The sequence below is a fragment of the Pan paniscus genome, chromosome 13 (genome assembly GCF_029289425.2).
Source record: "Pan paniscus chromosome 13, NHGRI_mPanPan1-v2.0_pri, whole genome shotgun sequence".
NCBI classification, from domain to species: domain Eukaryota; kingdom Metazoa; phylum Chordata; class Mammalia; order Primates; family Hominidae; genus Pan; species Pan paniscus.
The window spans coordinates 40,091,806-40,116,273 of record NC_073262.2 but is presented as its reverse complement, the minus strand read 5'-3'; positions in this window follow the sequence as shown (position 1 = coordinate 40,116,273).

The following is a 24,468-nucleotide window of genomic DNA, read 5'->3' as shown; positions in this document are numbered from 1 at the left end:
TACAATTTCTGAGGCTTCCCATATCCTAGCTTCAGGAATAGCTTTTGTTAGGCCTGCTTGTCTGAGGAGGGATCCTAAAATTCCAGATAGCCCCCCTACAATGGGACTTTGGGCAAAAATTATGTCTTTCTGATTGGTGGGCCCGGGTACCTAAATAAGGGTAACAGAGTCCTGGAGTTTACACAAGAAATCATTCTTACAGGAGAAACTAGAAAAGCACCAGAGACAGGGAGTGGTTTTTAGAAGCGGGACTAGCCTCGGAGAAGAGAGGCAAGAGGAAGTTTGCCTGACAGGTATTGGGACCCAAGAGGCAAGGGTCAGGATAGGCAGGATGGATAGACGAGTCTCGCTTGGGCGACATGACTTTGAGAGTTCTGTTCATGGCTGCAGGGTCAACCAACTTGTTGTCAGGACCCCAGAGCTGAATGACTTTCCTCTCTGTCGACCTTCGTTTCAGCCCAGAAGTACAGGAAAAGCGGAAGCTGGTTCCAGGCAAACCGACGCTCCCAACTCCAAGGATTTGGGGGTTGTTAGAGAGCCCTTTCCCAGAAAGCCTGATACCCATGTCTTTAGTCTGGTGGCTGCACTAGTCACTTTTAACTGGCCGACAGGTGCCTGGTATTTAGCCCCCAAATTCTAAGGAAAAATAGGACAGAATAGCAAGCAAAAGGGGTCCGATATTACTCACCACTTGGCGATAGTCGATGGTTCCTTTGTGGTCACCAAAATGTGCCCCACATTGGGTGCCAAAATGTGTCTGGAATTTGTTCCTTCTGGGGGGTTCTTGGTCTTGCTGACTTCAAGAATGAAGCCGTGGACCCTCGTGGTGTGTGTTACAGTTCTTAAAGATGGTGTATCCGGAGTTTGTTCCTTCAGATGTTCAGATGCCTCTGGAGTTTCTTCCTTCTGGTGGGTTTGTGGTCTTGTTGACTTCAGGAGTGAAGCTGCAGACCTTCGCAGTGAGTGTTACAGCTCTTAAAGGTGTCACGTCTGGAGTTGTTTGTTCCTCCTGGTGGGTTCGTGGTCTTGCTGGCTTCAGGAGGGAAGCTGCAGATCTTCACGATGAATGTTACAGCTCATAAAGGTAGTGCGGACCCAAAGAGTGAGGAGCAGCAAGATTTATTGTGAAGAGCAAAAGAACAAAGCTTCCACAGCATGGAAGGGGACCCGAGTGGGTTGCTGCTGCTGACTCAGGTGGCCAGCTTTTATTCCCTTATTTGGCCCCACCCACGTCCTGCTGATTGGTCCATTTTACAGAGTGCTGATTGGTCCATTTTTATAGAGTGCTGATTGGTGCGTTTACAAATCTTTAGCTAAACACAGAGCACTGATTGGTGTGTTTACAATCCTTTAGCTAGACAGAAAAGTTCTCCAAGTCCCCACCTGACCCAGAAGCCCAGGTGGCTTCACCTCTCAATAGTGAGACCTCATCTCTACAAAAAATAAACAAAATTAGCTGGTTGTGGTGTCATGTGCCTGTAGTACCAGCTACTTGGGATGCTGAGGTGGGAGGATGGTTTGAGCCTGAGAGATAGAGGCTGCAGTGACCTGAGATCACACCACTGCACTGGGTGACAGAGTGAGACCCTGTCTCAAAAAAAATTTTTTTTTTACAACATAGCATATCACATACACATTGTTTACTGACTAAAATGGGAGCCAAGCTGGCTAAGTGAAATATGAGCATTTATTCTATTTTTGCTATGCTCTTCTGTGCAGCTTTGGAAACTTAATTTGGGGACAAACCATTGTTTTTTAAAAAATCTATAAAATGACATAGTACAAGCAGTCTTATTAGTGTTTGCACCATAAAATGAAATTGGCAGGTTCTTCCTTACTTTCCCATCTAGGATCCAGATCCAAGCCTCTTGAGTTCTCCACCTGCCTTCCAGGCCAGACCCTAACATCTACAAGGTCTGGGGCAATAATATAATTGGAGATCCATGTACCATATTTGTGAATATTTAGAAGTTATATCTCAAGCTGTCAAATAAAATATATTCTATCCACCTAACTTAACAAATATACCTTCAGAACTATGTGGAATGCTAAGAGTGAAATTAAAATTCTTGGGTTCCTAAAAGCTCTGAGCCCAAACATGATATTGTTGAGATCTCTGGCCCCTGGCCCATGAACTATGTGGCTTCTCTTCCCATCTCCAATTTCCCTCCATGCCAAAATAGGCTTCAAAATCCCAGTCAAGGCTGGGTGTGGTGGCTCATGCCTGTAATCCCAGTACTTTAGGAGGCCAAGGCGGGCAGATCACCTGAGGTTAGGAGTTTGAGACCAGCCTGGCCAACATGGTGAAACCCAATCTCTACTAAAAATATAAAAATTAGCCCAGAGCAGTGGTGGGCACCTATAATTCCAATTACTAGGGAGGCTGAGGCAGGAGAATCACTTGAACCCACAAGGCAGAGGTTACAGTGAGCCGAGATGCACCACTGCACTCCAGCCTGGGCAACAGAGTAAGACCCTGTCTCGGAAAAAAAAAAAAACCCAAATGCTCATCAATGTTAGACTGGATAAAGAAAATGTGGCATGTATACACCATGGAATACTATGCAGCCATAAAAATGAATGAGTTCACATCTTTTGCAGGGACATAGATGAAGCTGGAAACCATCATTCTCAGCAAACTAACACAGGAACAGAAAACCAAACACCACATGTTCTCACTCATAAGTGTTCTCAGTGAGAACATATGGGCACAGGGAGGGGAACATCACACACTGAGGCCTGTTGGGGGTGGGGGTCAAGGGGAGGGATAGCATTAGAAGAAATACCTAATGTAGATGACAGGTTGATGGGTGCAGCAAACCACCATGACACATATATACCTGTGTAACAAGCCTGCATGTTCTGCACATGTATCCCAGAACTTAAAGTATTAAAAAAATTTAATGTAATACGACCTTAGCTTTTGGCAGTTATACGTACTACAACTGTTTTGTTTTATATACCACAAAATAATTTGCAACTCTCATGTACACTAAAAGGGCCATATCTAAACTACAACAGAGAAATAAAAGCTAAGCTTTAGATTTATATCAAAAGAAACACTCAAATGTTTGTGTTGGTAATTTTAGTTCCCAGATAGCAATACCCACTGGACAATTTATAGTCTACTACAAAATCCCAGTCCACATGTCCAGGCTCCATCTACACACCCACAAACAGCCACTCCTTGGCCACTCTTTGGTCCTAGGAGTATGTGTGCAGTGGCACATTCCGTCCTTGGGAGGATGGACCAAGAGACCCACATAGAACCTGGAAGCAGACTCAGAGCCACTGGGAATTCTAGGCCCATGGTATAAATGGTGAGAGAGATGGTTATAAATGGTCATGTCTTCTTGGCCTCTGGGACTCCCCTGCCCTAGCGGGAGGGTCTGAGGCCAGAAGAGAGCCAGAGTCAGTGTCTGTCTGCTAAGCATGGGGTGGAGAGAAGGAATATTTCTTTTTCAAGTCCAAAAGAAACACTACCTGCCCCCAGAAGTATCCACAAAAGGGATCCAGGAGATGAGTAAAATGCAGAGTTCAAGCTCAGTCAATCACTTAGTGAACCAAAGAACGTAGTGAAGAGAAAGAATCAGGATGAACTCACGTGTAAAACGGCAAATAGTGGAGGAAAGCAACTAGATTAAATTCAACACAGTGAATGTTTTAGACACGTGTGAGCTCAAATGTAAATGACCGGCAGTTGAGCAATGATGGAAATTCACCATTTTCCTTTTTATTGTTTATGTCAGAATATTTAAGCCACACACACGCACACATGGGCGCACATACGCACTTTTCGCCTTAGAATTAATTCCCTCATGCCATGAAAGTCCATTTCTGGGTTGTTTGTGCTCTGTCGATTACAAGGAACTCAGTGTCTCTCAGGTACCTAAAGTAACGGAGGTTTGCTGTAAGGCTGCAATGGGTCACATTGTTAACCTAGGTGTATCCCCAGACAGTGCCCTCTCCCTGCCCACCAAAGAGGATTCTGACTGAGCCTGCTCAGTCCAGTTCCTACCCCCATCTTTCTAAGTCAGACTTTTGGGATTTAAAACTGCAAAACTGGGAGAAAAGGGAAAGGAGGATAAAAACTAAAAATCCAAAGGCTGGGGCTGGGGAAGAATTGGGAATATGAGGTTGTATGTGGGGAAAAAAATGTATTTAAAGAAATTTTAAGATGTTTTATTTTGGTCTATGTGTCCCCTAAATGGTGTTTAAGAAATAAACGTTGGAGTTTCTTAGAAATTACATTTAAATGTTGGGGTAGCCTCTGTCAGTGGTGACTTGGTAATGTGATGAGACCTCATAGGTGAAGCCTTCATGAGCTTCCAGCTGTCTGTGGAAATAAGGATCTTGGGACTCTCATAGGAGCATGGAACAGGCATATTAATGCATCCCATGTCGACCAGAATATAATGCCAACAACCTTTGATGTGGTCCAGTACCAAAAGCAGCTTCAGCAGCATCTTCTGAATCCTGAGCAGCACAGCCTGGTCAATGCCCCCTGCCACACCCACACATATTCACACAGCTACTTTATATGACCCTCTTCATCTGCACCTCATCTTCTATTACTCCTGCCACTGCCAAACAGCCAACAAGAATTTTGCTCAATTCATGCTTCCTGTTATCTCATGGCCTCTGCATGCTGTTTTCTTCTGTGTTCCAGTTTTAGTTTCAGCTTCTTTCTGTATGGTCATTAGAGCAGTTCCCAAATCCTCTGGCCCTCTCCCCTTCTAACCAAATGGTAAGAGTGTATTTACCTGCTCCACGAGAAGCTGTGCGTGGCTACATGATTTCCTTTGACCAAGGAAATTGAGTAAAAGTTACATATGTCACTTCCGGGGGAAGCTTTAAGAGCCAGGGTGTCCTTGACCACATCTCTCCTTTCCCTCTGCCTCAGTGCCCAGAATGCTCAAGATAGTGGCTGCTCCATACAGCTGGGTCCCAGAGTGAGGAAATCACCATTGTGGACCAGAACACGCAGCCATGTCAACACATGTGCATGATAGACACATGGCATGAACAAAAAATAAGCTTTTGTTAAATCACTGAGATTTGGAGCTTGTCACTGCAACATAAACTAACCCAGTAATTCCCAAAGTGTGGTCCCTAGATCAAAATAAGTAGCAACAGTATCACCTGAAAATTTATTAGAAATGTAAATTATTGGGTTCCAGTCAAGGTCTATTGAATCAGAAACTCTGGGGTGATAGCGGGGTGTAGTGGCTCACACCTATAATCCCAGCACTTTGAGAGGTTGAGGTGAGAGGATCACCTGAGCCTAGGAGTGATTAAGACCATCCTGGGCAACATAGCGAGACCCTTTCTGTACAAAAAATAAAAGTAAAAAAGTTAGCCAGGAATGGTGGCGCATGCCTGTAGTTCCAGCTACTTAGGAGGCTGAGGCAGAAGGATCGCTTGAACCCAGGAGGTCAAGGTTAGAGTGAGCTATGATTGCTCCACTGAAATAAATAAATAAATAAGAAACTCTGAGATGTAGTCCAGCAATCTGTGTCTTAGTAAGCTCTGCAAATCATTCTAACACCCTCTAAATTTTAAGAGCAACTGACCCAACTGATTCCTCTTCTATTACTGATCACCTGATGCCCTGTATCCAGAAATAAAATACACAAAGAGAGAACCTGTCTGGCCTAATTTAATCATCATCACCCTGCCTGGGCAGAGCTCTTGTTACCATATCACCTCATGAATCATTGTACAAACATTAAACTGACCATCCTGGGTGATGTGCTTCCCTTAGGTTCAGTCAGCCCCAGGCCCAGTAGCCACAGTTTGGAAGAGGCAAGGAGGGTCACTGATAAACAACACGGCCAGGCATGCCTGCATAACCACCTGGAACTGTCCACTCAGCAGGGGCCAGAGGTTGGCAGTTTCAAGAGGGGCTGTGGGTGCAGCAGGTACCAAGAGTGTTCTCTTCAATAAGTTATAGCAAATATAGAATATAGGATAACAAAATAGACGACCTTAAAGGAGATGAAGGTGATCTGGGCTTCATGATTGCAGCAAAGTACTATATATCAAGGGAGGGTTGTTGCTTGGGAAAAGCCAGCTGATTTGAAGTCTAGAGGTCTTCCAAAGTGATATCTTGTTTAGGAGCTCAAGCCTGGGACAGTGTTATACATTCCTTGTACTGTCATTTCAACTCACTCCTGGATCTACAAAAAATTCCTAGAGTCATACATGTACCCTCTGATTTCCCTTTCTGTTAGTCATATATGGCCTAGAAAAGCTGTATAAGAAGCCAATGATAAAAATAAAGGCCAAGTAGACTGTAAAGGTTTAGACACAAATGGATTACCAACAAAAGGACGAACAAAAATCTCTGATAAAAAGAAAAACTGAAGCGATTTTTCCAAAGGACCTCATCATTTTAAAAATGGACCTGGTAATATGAATCACCTTCTTTTTAATTGTCTCTGATGTCTTTCTCTGAGACTTGAATTCAAGAAAGGTAGTTTAGATATTTACCTTTTATGAATCAGGAAATACATGGTAGGTATATTTAAAATGTAGTTAGTTGTATTTAATGACCTCATTTCTGAATTCAATTTTCATTAATATAGCTTTCATTTCTGTATCTGCCATTTTAACAATATGACAAATGGAAGGCTTGTGATTTAGACACTGTTTCTAAATCAGTACTTTAAAATCTTTGGTTGTCAGGTGCCTCCTGAGTGCAGTAGGTAGCACGTCAGTCTCATAAAATCTTTAGTTGTCTATCATTCATTCATATGAATTTGATGACTGCTCTAATTTCTTTGTTCTCTTCTGATTTGAGTGGGGTACAATTTTACCATGAAACAGTGCGGTCAGACTGCAGTTTTGGAGGTGATAATGATGCCAAACACAAAGATAGAATTACTGTCCAACACAATGGAGCAGTTTGTCCATGCAATAGTAATATAATTTATTGCTCTGAAGAAGATAGAAAAGATAGAGAAATAGGGGAAACTTTCTTGAAAGATGAAACATCTTTTACATAAATGTTTAATATAATTATAAAATTCTATTTTAAAAAAAGGAGTTGGGGCCGGGCACAGTGGCTCACACCTGTAATCTCAGCACTTTAGGAAGCCGAGGCAGGCAGATTACATGAGGCCAGGAATCTGAGACCAGCTCGGCCAATATGGTGAAACTCTGTCTCTACTAAAAATACAAAAATTATCCGGATGTGGTGGCACATGCCTATAATCTCAGCTACTTGGGAGGCTGAGGCAGGAGAATCGCTTGAACCCCGGAGGCAGAGGTTGCAGTGAGCCGAGATCGCGTCACTGCACTGAAGCCTGGGTGACAGTGAGACTCTGTCTCAAATAAATAAATAAGTAAATAAAGGAGTTGGAATGGGTGTACTCATCCCATGGCTGTTTTCCCAGCCTTCTCTTTGCTGTTTTTAGTTTGCCCTTTGCCAACCTGAGCCTACAAAGGACACCATATATATATGTATATATACACACACATAAATAATATATATATGTGTGTGTATATATATGTGTATATATATATTTGAGACAGGGTCTCACTCTATCACCCAGTCTGGAGTGCAATCGTGCAATCATAGCTCACTGCAGCCTCAAACTCCTAGGCTCAAGCAGTCTCCTTGCCTCAGCCTCCCAAGTAGCTGGGAATACAGGTGTGCACCACCATGCCCAGCTACTTTTTAAATATTTTGTAGGGAGGGGACCTCGCTATGTTGGCCAAGGCTGGTCTTGAACTCCTGCCCTTAAGCGGTCCTCTGGCCTCAGCCTCCCAAATCCACATCTGGGATTACAGATGTGATCCACTGCACCCAGCTGCAAAGGACATCTTTTAAAGTTTAGCCCAGTCTTTCAGAATCTTGGTGCACATTAGAGTCACCTGAGGAACTTAAAAAAAAACTACCAGACCTGTGTCTCCCTAAATAACATCAAGAACCCTGCAGGGGATTTGCAAATCCAGGACATATGGGCTAGAGGGACTGTGGACATGTCCAAAGAGATTAAGGCAAAAGGGAAGCTTTTAAAGGGAAAAGGGAAAATTACACGTAATTTGTTTTGGGTCACAAAGAACACTGGTTACAGGGGCTTATCACAGGAGTTGATGCCAATTCATTATGGAGACAGTGTCAGGCAAGTGTTCCATACGTCCAGCTAGCTGTGACTCAGTAGCAAGCTGAGTCACAATACGTCCTTGTGACTCAGGTAGCAAGCTGCAATTTGAGAAGTCCTTGACTAAAGTTCTTGTTACAGGTATATGTGCGTAAGAGCCCTTCTGAGAGTCTTTGTAACAGTTCTTATCACAGGCATTTGCGCACTGAGGGCCCTCCCTTCTCAGAATCCCAGCTTTGTTTATTTTTTTGTTAGAGTTTGACACAAGCGACTCCATTTTGCTTCGGACAACTTTCACACCTGTTAATTCTGAATGTGGTTTGGGGTGTGTACATGCCAGATTTAGTAGGTAGAAATACAGAACTGTAATTAAATTTGAATTTCAGATAAGTAATGAATTATTTTTTGGCCGGGCACAGTGGCTCAGGCCTGTAGTCCCAGCACTTTAAGAGGCCAAGGGGGGACAGATTATCTGAGGTCAGGAGTTCCAGACCAGCCTGGCCAACATGGTGAAACCCCGTCTCTACTAAAAATACAAAAATTAGCCAAGCATGGCGGCATGCGCCTGTAATCCCGGCTACTCGGGAAGGTGAGGTGGGAGAATTGCTTGAACCCAGGTGGCAGAGGTTGCAGTGAGCTGAGATCATGCCACTGCATTACAGCTTGAGTGACAGAGTGAGACTCCATCTCAAAAAAATAAAATAAATAAATAAATAAATAGTGAATTATTTTTTAAGCGTAAGTACATCTCAAGCAATATTTGAGACACACCTTATACTGAAAATATTATCCATTATTTGTCTAAAATTCAAATTTAACTAGGCATTTCTGGCAACTGTGGGAGGGGAAGAAAGGGATGAAGGGGAGAGGTGGATAAAGTTCTCTCAAGTGATTGCCATTTGGTATTTAAGATTGAGAACCTCTGGTTTTGCCCAACCCACCCTCAACCTTACAAGAAAAAGAGTTATTTTCTGTCACCAGAGTTCTGAATAAGTCTAGAGTGATGTTCAACACACATCAGATGGTTAATTTCCCATTCATTTATTTCTGCCTCTCCCCTCCATAGCTTTGTAACAGTATGCCATGATTGACAACCCTAGCATTGTCATTATGAATGAATAGCACATAATCTCCCATTATGTAAATGTCTACCACCTCATTTCTGAATTAGTCATCGATTACGGCAGTAGGGAATGAAGAGGCTTAGTCAGAGGAAAGCTGCTTCCTGATTCAAAGTCATGGTGGAAAAAAGATGAATAAAATTCAAGTGCACCACTAGTTTTTAGGTTGGCACTCATAAATCTGATTTAAGGTGAGCCAGTCATTTTTCCTGGATGCCAGTAGGCATAGCTAGCTCTTTCCACAATTGCAGAGCCTTATTAGGTTACTCTGATCTGGCAAAGCTAACACAATCAGAGGGGATCCTGGATTGAATCTCAATTTTTGGTTCCTGCAATTGATTTAAAAGAGTTCAGGAGGCAACTAGAGTAGAATGTGGAGGGCTGTAGGATTACTGACTCAATTATTTGAGCAAACAGGTATGTCTAGGTTATCAGAATGGGATGAGAACATTGGATTATGACTAAAACAGCTCAGAGAAGATAAACCATTGTGTTTCATGGTCAAGGATGGCATTAGTGATGATGACTTTTGAGAACAGCGACAATGTGAAACATCACAAATTCTTTTTTTATTATTATTATTATACTTTAAGTTTTAGGGTACATGTGCATAAAGTGCAGGTTAGTTACATATGTATACATGTGCGATGCTGGTGTGCTGCACCCATTAACTCGTCATTTAGCATTAGGTATATCTCCTAATGCTATCCCTCCCCCCTCCCCCCACCCCACAACAGTCCCCAGAGTGTGATGTTCCCCTTCCTGTGTCCATGTGTTCTCATTGTTCAATTCCCACCTATGAGTGAGAATATGTGGTGTTTGGTTTTTTGTCCTTGTGATGGTTTACTGAGAATGATGATTTCCAATTTTATCCATGTCCCTACAAAGGACATGAACTCATCATTTTTTTATGGCTGCATAGTATTCCATGGTGTATATGTGCCACATTTTCTTATCCAGTCTATCATTGTTGGACATTTGGGTTGGTTCCAAGTCTTTGCTATTGTGAATAGTGCCACAATAAACTTACATGTGCATGTTCTTTGAAACCGACGAGAACAAAGACATACCAGAATCTCTGGGACACATTCAAAGCAATGTGTAGAGGGAAATTTATAGCACTAAATGCACACAAGGGAAAGCAGGAAAGATCCAAAATTGACACCCTAACATCACAATTAAAAGAACTAGAAAAGCAAGAGCAAACACATTCAAAAGCTAGCAGAAGGCAAGAAATAACTAAAATCAGAGCAGAACTGAAGGAAATAGAGACACAAAAAACCCTTCAAAAAATTAATGAATCCAGGAGCTGGTTTTTTGAAAGGATCAACAAAATTGATAGACCACTAGCAAGACTAATAAAGAAGAAAAGAGAGAAGAATCAAATAGACGCAATAAAAAATGATAAACGGGATATCACCACCGATCCCACAGAAATACAAACTACCATCGGAGAATACTACAAACACTTCTACGCAAATAAACTAGAAAATCTAGAAGAAATGGATAAATTCCTCGACACACACACCCTCCCAAGACAAATTGTTTTTAAATATGCTTTTATAAATCTTTCAAATGATCAGAGTGTAGTAACTTTATTATAAAATATTTGGAAAACAGGGACACAAAAACTCGTTCATAATTTTACTACTCTAATAGAACCACAGTATACATTTGGCTGCATTTTCTTCCAGATTTAAAAAAAAAAATTTATTTGTGTGTTTCCAAGTGGTTGTCTGTAAACATTCTTAAAGTCCAGCTACAATGGTGCCCTAATGCTGTTCATCACCTAGCAAGCAACTCAAGTGCCATTTTAAAGCTATTCCTTGCTTTGTAAATCTCCAACTCTGTCTCAGTGGATGACTTCACTTGCTACCTTGGAAAGACCATAGGTACTGACGACTCTTGATTGGTGATTGCTTTCAGGTTAACACATCATGGCCCCCTTATATAGTTCCATCTTTTCCTTCACCCTCAAAAGGAGAGATGATCCCTCCTCTCCAAAGCTAACCCTTCACCTGTACTCTGATCCTCACTCCCTGTCCCCCTGAGCTAACCTTCACCTATCCTCTGATCTCCATCACTCCCTGTCCCCCTGAGCTAACCCTCACCTATCTTCTGATCTCCATCACTCCCTGTCCTCCTGAGCTAACCCTCACCTGTCCTCTGATCTCCACCACTTCCTGTCCCCCTGAGCTAACCCTCACCTGTCCCCTGGTCCCCATCACTCCATGGGTCCTTGAGAAGCTTACCTCCCTTGATAATATGGTCTATATACCAGTGGGATTATCAATCCCAACCTTCCAAAGAAAAACTCCCTGTCTGTATAATGAGATCTGAAATTCCTAATTCGCTTGCAAAAACTTCAGGTGTGTCATTGTACAAATATATGCAAAATGTAATTTTTCTACTTTTCTATAATACTCCTCATTTTTTAATACAAATCCATGTCATCAGATGGCAGAAACATAGTCTCAGTTATTTCAGGGTTTCTTTTACCCAAACATTTTCCTTGAGGTTTTGTTTAAATTGTGGCAGGCTTATGTGACAATAATAACATGAGAAACAATGACTGACCCTTATATGCCACTAACTAACCATTGTTTCATATGCTTTCCCTGACTTAATTCCTTTAATCCTTACAACAGCCCAAGACAGGTTCTACTATTATTGTCCTATTTTACATATGGAGAAACTGATACATAGAGAATTAAGTAATTTACCCAAAGAAACAGATTTGTAAGTTTATGCCAGAGTTCATGCTCTAAATCATTATCCTAGACTCTCTCTTACTCTCTTTTGTAGCCCACGGCATTAGCCGTCAGAGGTGGTACCTGGTTTGGGTCACTGTCTAGGTTAGATCGGCGAAAACATTTTCCTCCCATCATCAACACACACAGGTGCCTGCTGGGTCATCTCTCACTCCTCACCCCAAATCCCTTTCATGGCTGGCTACTTTCAGCTACTGTCACCCTTCTTTTAGGACCACTCTATACCTGTCTTGCCTTGCTGAGCCTCAGACACTCTGCTCACTTATCTAAAGTCTTCTTTGTCCACATACAACATTCAACACTTTTTCTTGCTGACCCAGTTTCCCTCTACTACTAGGTCAAAATCCCCTGGCTCACCTGGGGTTTCTTTCCCCACCCCATCCTGAGGCCTGGCCCTGGAAGGCAGGGTTCAGGGAGGCCCTCCTCAGGGACTCATAGCATCCATACGTTCCCTTCTGTTCTTTGACTCCCCTCTACCTGGTCTATAAGGTTTTATTTAAGGGAAAATTTAGTCTCAACCCTAGTTCCTCCCAAGTCCAAGGCTCAAAGTCTTCCCACTGACCACTGTAAGTGAGGTGCTTTTTTTGAGACAGTCTCGCTTTGTCGCCCAGGCTGGAGTGTGGTGGCATGATCTCGGCTCACTGCAACATCCGCCTCCCAGGTTCAAGCAATTCTCCTGCCTCAGCCACCTGAGTAGCTGGGACTGCAGGCGTGCACCACCATGTCTGGCTAATTTTTGTATTTTCAGTAGAGATGGGGTTTCACCATGCTGGCCAGGCTGGTCTCGAACTCCTGGCCTCAAGAGATCTTCCTGCCTTGGCCTCCCAAAGTGCTGGGATTACAGGCTTGAGACACCATGCCCATCTGAAAGTGAGGCTTTTAAAACTCAAAACCCAAGAGCTGGCTTCTGTTTTTACCCTTTATCACTTAATTGACTAAATATAGAAAGGGCCAGAGGGTTCAAAGAAACACGGGGAATGGCACCTGTTGCTCCATGATATTGAATAAGGGCTGAAATCTCTTACATAGCAGTTCCACTTGAGTCTTAGATAGAAATGTTCCTGAAAGGACATTTTACCCACATATTCATGTCAATTTACTTAATGATTAATTCATTCATCAAAAATGTATCAAACATTTATAAAGCACTGTATTAGAGTTTCCTAGAGACACACAACCAATAGGAATGTGTGTGTGTGTGTGTGTGTGTGTGTACTTATAAATATAAGGAGAGAAAGAGAGACAGAGAGAGAGATTTACTATAAGGAATTGGCTCACATGATTGTTAAAGGCCTTCAACTGACTGGATGAGGCTCATCCACATTATGGAGGGTAAACACTTTTACTCAAAGTCTATTGATTGAAATGTTAATCCCACCTTAAAAACCCCCAGAGAAACATCTCGAATAATGTTTGACAAAATATCTAGGTGCTGTGTGACCTGGCCAAGTTGACACAAAATGAACCATCGCAAGCACCTACTCAATTGCTTTTCACTGAGAATGTAATCCAAAATAAACATGGCCCCTGTCCCCATGGTGTTTACTCAAAAACTTAATTCAACAATGCCCAGATATAGACAAATTCAAACTCAAGTGCTAAAGACTGAAACCAGCTCCTTTCCCATAGCAAGTATTTATAAGGAGGAGAAAGAGACTAAGAGGTCTCTGGGTATCAAAAGCTAGGGACTGGGAAAAGGCAGCAGAAAGGGACTCTGGTATCTTCTAAGATGAAATTGAAATTATTCACTGCTTTGTCAAGGTCATTGGTACTCCCACTCCTCCAACTAACTCTTCCAGGAGGAAATGGTCCCTTTTACCATTTAGGGATGGTAGTAGTCAGGAGAGGCTTCACAGAGGAGGTGATGTTTAAACTAAATGTTGAGTAATGGACGGGAGTAACTTTGGCAGAAAGAAGGGCAGGCAAAGGTCATTCTAGACATCAGAGGCCAAGGAGCCATAAATAAAGACAGAAGGGGGAATGTACTGCATTTGCTAGGCACAAAGTGCTTCCTGTGACCGAGGGATAGGGCACAGTGGCAAAGCACAGAGACAAGAGAGGTGGAGAAGTACCTCGGAGGCCTTATTTCCCATAAATGCTTGGACTTAGCAGTGAGAACCCATGAAAAGTGTTACACTGGAAGGAGATGTGATCATTTTGTATTTTAGAGAGATCACAGGCTGGCCAAGAGAATCTTCCAGATGAATCACTGTGGACCAAGACTAGAGTCAGAGACCATTAGTAGATAATTTAAAAATCCTGGAGTGAGATGATGAGGGCCTGAAAGTGAGACTAGAGACAAGGAAACAGGGTTGCTATAAAAAGGGGTTATGATAATGCAATGGGATTAGAATAAACAGACTCGGTGATCTATTGATTGTGGAGAGAGACAGACAGGCAGAGATGGGGTAGTTTGGCTTGGATAGTGTATCATCCACTGAGAGAGAGAACACAAGAAGAGGAGCAGATGTCAAGGTAAGGAATCCCATTTTGGAATGGGAGCTTCCAGAAGTGGTCCATTCAACCTGTGGAGCTCCCACATTCAAGTGGATCACACAGACCTGGCCAAGGGAAAACACAATCATGGTGACCACCACAGAGGGCATTCCCCAACCCCATATTCCTGGATCACCCAGGATTCTTATATAATATAATCCAAGAAAGGGGAAGCAAGTTCTCTTAAACTGATAGCAGACTTCAAGCCAGTCTTTGTATATGACGGACTAAAAAATAATTGGATTGGCCAGGCGCGGTGGCTCATGCCTGTAATCCCAGTACTTTGGGAAGCTGAGGTGGGCAGATCAAACGCCTGAGGTCAGGAGCTTGAGACCAGCCTGACCAACATGGTGAAACCCCATGTCTACCAAAAACACAAAAATTAGCCAGGCGTGCTGGCATACACCTGTAATCTCAGCTTCTCAGGAGGCTGAGGCAGGAGAATCACTTGAAACCAGGAGGTGGAGATTGCAGTGAGCCGAGATCACACCACTGCACTCCAGCCTGGGTAAAAGAGCAAGACTCCATCTCAAAAAAATAATAATAATTGGGTTATGTGCCAGGCATAATCCAGAGCTGATAGCTTTATATGACTCAAGTTATTGCTTACTACAACTCTATAAAATCAGTTCTATTATCATCCTAATTTTATGGACAGACTAAATAACTTACCCAAGGCTATCCAGTTAATAAGCAGTGGAGTCAAAAGTCAAACCTTGGTATCTGAACTGATTCACAGTCATCAGATTAGGGCCAAGAGGAAGGAGCTTCTCAGACATGGTCTAAACCTCTTTATTTTTATCCAGTGCAACTACTGAATAATGTAAGAATCTCTTGGTTTTTGGAGCCAAGATGGCCGAACAGGAACAGCTCCGGTCTACAGTTCCCAGCGTGAGCGACGCAGAAGACGGTGATTTCTGCATTTCCATCTGAGGTACCGGGTTCATCTCACTAGGGAGTGCCAGACAGTGGGCGCAGGTCAGTGGGTGCATGCACCATGTGCGAGCCGAAGCAGGGCGAGGCATTGCCTCACTTGGGAAGCTCAAGGGGTCAGTTCCCTTTCCGAGTCAAAGAAAGGGGTGACGGACGGCACCTGGAAAATCGGGTCACTACCATCCGAATACTGCGCTTTTCCGACGGGCTTAAAAAACGGCATACCACGAGATTATATCCAGCACCTGGCTCGGAGGGTCCTACGCCCACGGAGTCTCATTGATTGCTAGCACAGCAGTCTGAGATCAAACTGCAAGGCGGCAGCAAGGCTGGGGGAGGGGCGCCTGCCATTGCCCAGGCTTGATTAGGTAAACAAAGCAGCCAGGAAGCTCGAACTGGTAGGAGCCCACCACAGCTCAAGGAGGCCTGCCCTCTTCTGTAGGCTCCACCTCTGGGGGCAGGGCACAGACAAACAAAAAGACAGCAGTAACCTCTGCAAACTTTAAATGTCCCTGTCTGACAGCTTTGAAGAGAGCAGTGGTTCTCCCAGCACGCAGCTGGAGATCTGAGAACGGGCAGACTGCCTCCTCAAGTGGGTCCCTGACCCCTGACCCCCGAGCAGCCTAACTGGGAGTCACCCCACAGCAGGGGCACACTGACACCTCACACGGCAGGGTATTCCAACAGACCTGCAGCTGAGGGTCCTGTCTGTTAGAAGGAAAACTAACAAACAGAAAGGACATCCACACCAAAAACCCATCTGTACATCACCATCATCAAAGACCAAAAGTAGATAAAACCACAAAGATGGGGAAAAAACAGAACAGAAAAACTGGAAACTCTAGAAAGCAGAGCGCCTCTCCTCCTCCAAAGGAACGCAGTTCCTCACCAGCAACGGAACAAAGCTGGATGGAGAATGACTTTGACGAGCTGAGAGAAGAAGGCTTCAGACAATCAAATTACTCTGAGCTACAGGAGGACATTCAAACCAAAGGCAAAGAAGTTGAAAACTTTGAAAAAAATTTAGAAGAATGTATAACTAGAATAACCAATACAGAGAAGTGCTTAAAGGAGCTGATGGAGCTGAAAACCAAGGCTCGAGAACTACGTGAAGAATGCAGAAGCCTCAGGAGCCGATGTGATCAACTGGAAGAAAGGGTATCAGCGATGGAAGATGAAATTAATGAAATGAAGTGAGAAGGGAAGTTTAGAGAAAAAAGAATAAAAAGAAATGAGCAAAGCCTCCAAGAAATATGGGACTATGTGAAAAGACCAAATCTACGTCTGATTGGTGTACCTGAAAGTGATGGGGAGAATGGAACCAAGTTGGAAAACACTCTGCAGGATATTATCCAGGAGAACTTCCCCAATCTAGCAAGGCAGGCCAACGTTCAGATTCAGGAAATACAGAGAACGCCACAAAGATACTCCTCGAGAAGAGCAACTCCAAGACACATAATTGTCAGATTCACCAAAGTTGAAATGAAGGAAAAAATGTTAAGGGCAGCCAGAGAGAAAGGTCGGGTTACCCTCAAAGGGAAGCCCATCAGACTAACAGCAGATCTCTCGGCAGAAACCCTACAAGCCAGAAGAGAGTGGGGGCCAATATTCAACATTCTTAAAGACAAGAATTTTCAACCTAGAATTTCATATCCAGCCAAACTAAGCTTCATAAGCGAGGGAGAAATAAAATACTTTACAGACAAGCAAATGCTGAGAGATTTTGTCACCACCAGGCCTGCCCTAAAAGAGCTCCTGAAGGAAGTGCTAAACATGGAAAGGAACAACCGGTACCAGCCACTGCAAAATCATGCCAAAATGTAAAGACCATCAAGACTAGGAAGAAACTGCATCAACTAACGAGCAAAATCACCAGCTAACATCATAATGACAGGATCAAATTCACACATAACAATATTAACTTTAAATGTAAATGGACTAAATGCTCCAATTAAAAGACACAGACTGGCAAATTGGATAAAGAATCAAGACCCATCAGTGTGCTGTATTCGGGAAACCCATCTCACGTGCAGAGACACAGATAGGCTCAAAACAAAAGGATGGAGGAAGATCTACCAAGCAAATGGAAAACAAAAAAAGGCAGGGGTTGCAATACTAGTCTCTGGTAAAACAGACTTTAAACCTACAAAGATCAAAAGACACAAAGAAGGCCATGACATAATGGTAAAGGGATCAATTCAACCAGAAGAGCTAACTATCCTAAATATATATGCACCCAATACAGGAGCACCAAGATTCATAAAGCAAGTCCTGAGTGACCTACAAAGAGACTTAGACTCCCACACATTAATAATGGGAGACTTTAACACCCCACTGTCAACATTAGACAGATCAACGAGACAGAAAGTCAACAAGGATACCCAGGAATTGAGCTCAGCTCTGCACCAAGTGAACCTAATAGACATCTACAGAACGCTCCACCCCAAATCAACAGAATATACATTTTTTTCAGCACCACACCACACCTATTCCAAAATTGACCACATACTTGGAAGTAAAGCTCTCCTCAGCAAATGTAAAAGAACAGAAATTATAACAAACTATCTCTCAGACCACGGTGCAATCAAACTAGAACTCAGGATTAAGAATCTCACTCAAAACCACTCAACTACATGGAAGCTGAACAACCTGCTCCTGAATGACTACTGGGTACATAACAAAATGAAGGCAGAAATAAAGATGTTCTTTGAAACCAACGAGAACAAAGACACAACACACCGGAATCTCTGGGACGCATTCAAAGCAGTGTGTAGAGGGAAATTTATAGCACTAAATGCCCACAAGAGAAAGCAGGAAAGACCCAAAACTGACACCATAACATCACAATTAAAAGAACTAGAAAAGCAAGAGCAAACACATTCAAAAGCTAGCAGAAGGCAAGAAATAACTAAAATCAGAGCAGAACTGAAGGAAATAGAGACACAAAAAACCCTTCAAAAAATTAATGAATCCAGGAGCTGGTTTTTTGAAAGGATCAACAAAATTGATAGACCACTAGCAAGACTAATAAAGAAAAAAAGAGAGAAGAATCTAATAGACACAATAAAAAATGATAAAGGGGATATCACCACCGATCCCATAGAAATACAAACTACCATCAGAGAATACTACAAACACCTCTACGCAAATAAACTAGAAAATCTAGAAGAAATGGATAAATTCCTGGACACATACACTCTCCCAAGACTAAACCAGGAAGAAGTTGAATCTCTGAATAGACCAATAACAGGATCTGAAATTGTGGCAATAATCAATAGCTTACCAACCAAAAAGAGTCCAGGACCAGATGGATTCACAGCTGAATTCTACCAGAGGTACAAGGAGGAACTGGTACCATTCCTTCTGAAACTATTCCAATCAATAGAAAAAGAGGGAATCCTCCCTAACTCATTTTATGAGGCCAGCATCATTCTGATACCAAAGCCAGGGAGAGACACAACAAAAAAAGAGAATTTTAGACCGATATCCTTGATGAACATTGATGCAAAAATCCTCAATAAAATACTGGCAAACCGAATCCAGCAGTACATCAAAAAGCTTATCCACCATGATCAAGTGGGCTTCATCCCTGGGATGCAAGGCTGGTTCAATATACGCAAATCAATAAATGTAATCTAGCATATAAACAGAGCCAAAGACAAAAACCACATGATTATCTCAATAGATGCAGAGAAGGCCTTTGACAAAATTCAACAACCCTTCATGCTAAAAACTCTCAATAAATTAGGTATTGATGGGACGTATTTCAAAATAATAAGAGGTATCTATGACAAACCCACAGCCAATATCATACTGAATGGGCAAAAACTGGAAGCATTCCCTTTGAAAACTGGCACAAGACAGGGATGCCCTCTCTCACCACTCCTATTCAACATGGTGTTGGAAGTTCTGGCCAGGGCAATTAGGCAGGAGAAGGAAATAAAGGGTATTCAATTAGGAAAAGAGGAAGTCAAATTGTCCCTGTTTGCAGACGACATGATTGTATATCTAGAAAACCCCATCGTCTCAGCCCAAAATCTCCTTAAGCTGATAAGCAACTTCAGCAAAGTCTCAGGATACAAAATCAATGTACAAAAATCACAAGCATTCTTATACACCAGCAACAGACAGAGAGCCAAATCATGAGTGAACTCCCATTCACAATTGCTTCAAAGAGAATAAAAGACCTAGGAATCCAACTTACAAGGGATGTGAAGGACCTCTTCAAGGAGAACTACAAACCACTGCTCAACGAAATAAAAGAGGATACAAACAAATGGAAGAACATTCCATGCTCATGGGTAGGAAGAATCAATATCGTGAAAATGGCCATACTGCCCAAGGTAATTTACAGATTCAATGCCATCCCATCAAGCTACCCATGCCTTTCTTCACAGAATTGGAAAAAACTACTTTAAAGTTCATATGGAACCAAAAAAGAGCCCGCATCGCCAAGTCAATCCTAAGCCAAAAGAACAAAGCTGGAGGCATCACACTACCTGACTTCAAACTATACTACAAGGCTACAGTAACCAAAACAGCATGGTACTGGTACCAAAACAGAGATATAGATCAATGGAACAGAACAGAGCCCTCAGAAATAATGCCACATATCTACAACTATCTGATCTTTGACAAACCTGAGAAAAACAAGCAATGGGGGAAAGGATTCCCTATTTAATAAATGGTGCTGGGAAAACTGGCTAGCCATATGTAGAAAGCTGAAACTGGATCCCTTCCTTACACCTTATACAAAAATCAATTCAAGATGGATTAAAGACTTAAACGTTAGACCTAAAACCATAAAAACCCTAGAAGAAAACCTAGGCATTACCATTCAGGACATAGGCATGGGCAAGGACTTCATGCCTAAAACACCAAAAGCAATGGCAACAAAAGCCAAAATTGATAAATGGGATCTAATTAAACTAAAGAGCTTCTGCACAGCAAAAGAAACTACCATCGGAGTGAACAGGCAACCTACAAAATGGGAGAAAATTTTCGCAACCTACTCATCTGACAAACGGCTAATATCCAGAATCTACAATGAACTCAAACAAATTTACAAGAAAAAAACAAACAACCCCATCAAAAAGTGGGCGAAGGATATGAACAGACACTTCTCAAAAGAAGACATTTATGCAGCCAAAAAACACATGAAAAAATGCTCATCATCACTGGCCATCAGAGAAATGCAAATCAAAACCACAATGAGATACCATCTCACACCAGTTAGAATGGCAATCATTAAAAAGTCAGGAAACAACAGGTGCTGGAGAGGATGTGGAGAAATAGGAACACTTTTACACTGTTGGTGGGACTGTAAACTAGTTCAACCATTGTGGAAGTCAGTGTGGCGATTCCTCAGGGATCTAGAACTAGAAATACCATTTGACCCAGCCATCCCATTACTGGGTATATACCCAAAGGACTATAAATCATGCTGCTATAAAGACACATGCACACGTATGTTTATTGCGGCATTATTCACAATAGCAAAGACTTGGAACCAACCCAAATGTCCAACAATGATAGACTGGATTAAGAAAATGTGGCACATATACACCATGGAATACTATGCAGCCATAAAAAATGATGAGTTCATGTCCTTTGTAGGACATGGATGAAACTGGAAATCATCATTCTCAGTAAACTATCGCAAGAACAAAAAACCAAACACCGCATATTCTCACTCATAGGTGGGAATTGAACAATGAGATCACATGGACACAGGAAGGGGAATATCACACTCTGGGGACTGTTGTGGGGTGGGGGGAGGGGGAGGGATAGGGATAGCATTGGGAGATATACCTAATGCTAGATGACGAGTTAGTGGGTGCAGTGCACCAGCATGGCACATGTATACATATGTAACTAACCTGCACAATGTGCACATCTACCCTAAAACTTAAAGTACAATAAAAAAAAAAAGAATCTCTTGCCTTTTTCCACAAAGGAATGTGCAGTATAAAGCTCATCTGATTAATAATTCCACTTTTTAATGTACAGATGAGATCTTATACAATTTTCCTTTTGGTTTTCACTTTCCTTAGTGTTACAGTGGGAACGGAAACAGTGTTATCTGCTCACAAAAACTCTATCTAACCTCTTGCCCGTTTAGCCCAAAGGTTTGTCTGTCCTTATGAGCAAAACTAAAAGCAACCTCTCTTCTTCTGTTACAGGTACATTGAACATACATTAAAGGTAGTCATATACACGATTTTTTAAATCTCGCACTTTCCCTTTAATTCTGCTTAGTGAAAGTAGTCTTTCTCCTCTCTCTGGATGAAAACCTGTGTAGCCTCCAAGACATTTTTTTAATATAATTTATGTTCCAGGATACACGTGCAGGATGGGCAGATTTGTTACATAGGTAAATGTGTGCCATGGTGGTTTGCTGCACCCGATCAACCCATCATCCAAGACATTTCTACTCACTTTTAGGCTGCTTTAAATTGAAAGCCAAGTCTCTGTTCAGAAAGTAAAAATGCCCAGTATAATATATTAGGAATCTCTTCAATCCTCATGGGAAGGTAAGGCTTCTCTCCCTGAAAATGAGCGTATGAATCTTTCTTTTCCTTCCCTAACTGGCATTTCCCCACTCTAAGCTTGATCTCTTTCTCTAGCAGGGTCAAAGCAGGCAGAGGGAGGATATGTGAGGGCTACAGAAAAGTTGTTACTTGACTGACTCTCTGGTAAGATGGCTCAGAGCCCTGTGGGCCAGGCTGGAGCTTAAAAAGCACTCTCCTTTTCTTGTGGAATGCTTTTGAGGTTCTTTGGTGGTTCTCCAGCATTGGGACACTCTGCTGCCATTCCTTGTAGATAATTTTTATTTGATTGACTTACCAATAATTGAAAGACATATGTTAGAAAATTTGTCAAATATATATATACATATATACAGTCATGTGTCACATAAGGACATTCTGGTCAGCGATGGACTACATATACAAAAAAATGCAGAAACTACAAAAAAATACAAAAGAGGTCCAATAAGATTTTAATATTGTGTATTTATGGTACCTTTTCTATGTTTAGATACACAAATACTTTCCATTGTGTTACAATTGCCTACAGCATTCAGTACAGTAACATGCTGTCCAGATTTGTAGCCTAGAAGCAATATTATGCCATCTAGCCTAGGTGTGTAGTAGGCTGTACCATCTAGGTTGTATAAGTGTACTCTGTGATTTCTGCACAATGACAAAAATCACTTAATGAGGCATTTCTTAGAACATATCCCTGTTGTTAAGTGATGTATGTCTGTGTGTGTGTGTGTGTGTGTGTATTTGTGCATTACATATTTTGAGGCAAATTTGTAACAAATTTAGAATTATTACTTATTTTAGTTTTTATTATAGTGGTCCTCTATATTATTTATACTGATCCTCTATATATTATTTTGTGGTCCTTTCTATATATTATATTGATAGTGGTCCTCTATATATTATATAGTGGTCCTCTTTTGTCTCAATAATGCTTTACATTTTTTAGTCTTGTTTATCTGACATATGTTCCTGCTACCATAAAATGTTATGATAAAAAACTATCATAGCAGCCGGGCATGGTGGCTCACACCTGTAATTCCAGCACTTTGGGAGGCTGAGGCAGACAGATCACTTGAGGTCAGGAGTTCAAGACCAGCCTGGCCAACATGGTGAAACCCCATTTCTACTAAAAAAATATAAAAATTAGTCAGGCATGGTGGCACATACCTGTAATCCCAGGTACTCGGAAGGCTGAGGCAGGATAATCACCTGAACCCAGGAGGTGGAGGTTACAGTGAGCAGAGATCGTGCCACTGCACTCCAGCCTGGGTAACAGAGGGAGACTCCATCTCAATAAACAATAAAAACAAACAAAAAAACAAAAAAACCTATCATAGCTATCTTTTGGTTAGAATTCGCTACTTTTAATTTCTTGTAATATTTTTGCTTTCAAACTTTGTATACTCTTATAGTTTAAATGTGTTCCTTATAGCTGGATTTTGTTATTTCTGCCATTTCGTTTTGTGCTTTCTATTTGCCCTACTATTTATGCTTTTTTTTCTCTTTTATTGCCTTCTTTTGAATTAATTTTTTTCTTATTCCATTTTCCACTTCACTGGCTTTTAATTTATATATTCTATTTGTATTCTTTTAGTAGTTACTCTGGAAATTTTACAATGCCTAATTAGGGACAGCTGAAAATGTCCCCCTCTACCTGCTCAAAGATGTCCATAGTCCCCAGAACCTGTGAATATGTTACTTTACATGGTAAAAAGGGCTTTAAAAATGTAATTAAGTAAGGATTATCCTGGGTTATCTAGGTAGGTCCTGTGTAGTTACATGGGCCTTTATAAGAAGGAGGCAGGAGAGTTAGAATTTTTAAAAGGCAAGGTGATGATAGAAGCAGAGAGGACTAGAGGATGCCAATGTCTTTGAAGATGGGTTTCGGGGGCAGGAGCCAGGGATGCAGATAGTCTCCAGAAGATAGAAAGGCAAGGAAACATTCTTTTGCAGAGGCTCCAGCAAAAAATACCCCTGCTGACCCATGTTAGACTTCTTACCTCTAGATCTATGAGAGAATAAATTCATGTGTTTTAAGCCATTAAGTTTGCAGTAATTTGTTACAACAGCAATTCGAAGCTAATACAGAGTTTGGTACCTGAAAGTGGAGTACCGCTGTAATAAATACATAAAGATGTGAAAGCAGCTTTGGAATTGGACATTAGGCAGAGGGTGAAATAATACTGAAAATCCTAGATTGCCTTGAAGATACTGTTAGTAGAAATATGGATGTTAAAGATTCTGCCAGTGAGGGCTCAAAGGAGTGAGGAGCCTGGTAGAGTGAACCTATATTGTCTTGGAGAACACCTTAATCATCATAAACATACCATTGGTAGAAACATGCATATTAAAGGCAATGTGGGCCAGGTGCAGTGGCTCACACCTGTAATCCCAGCACTTTGGGAGGCCAAGGCAGGCGGATCACCTAAGGTCAGGAGTTCGAGACCAGCCTGACCAACATAGAGAAACCCCATCTCTACTAAAAATACAA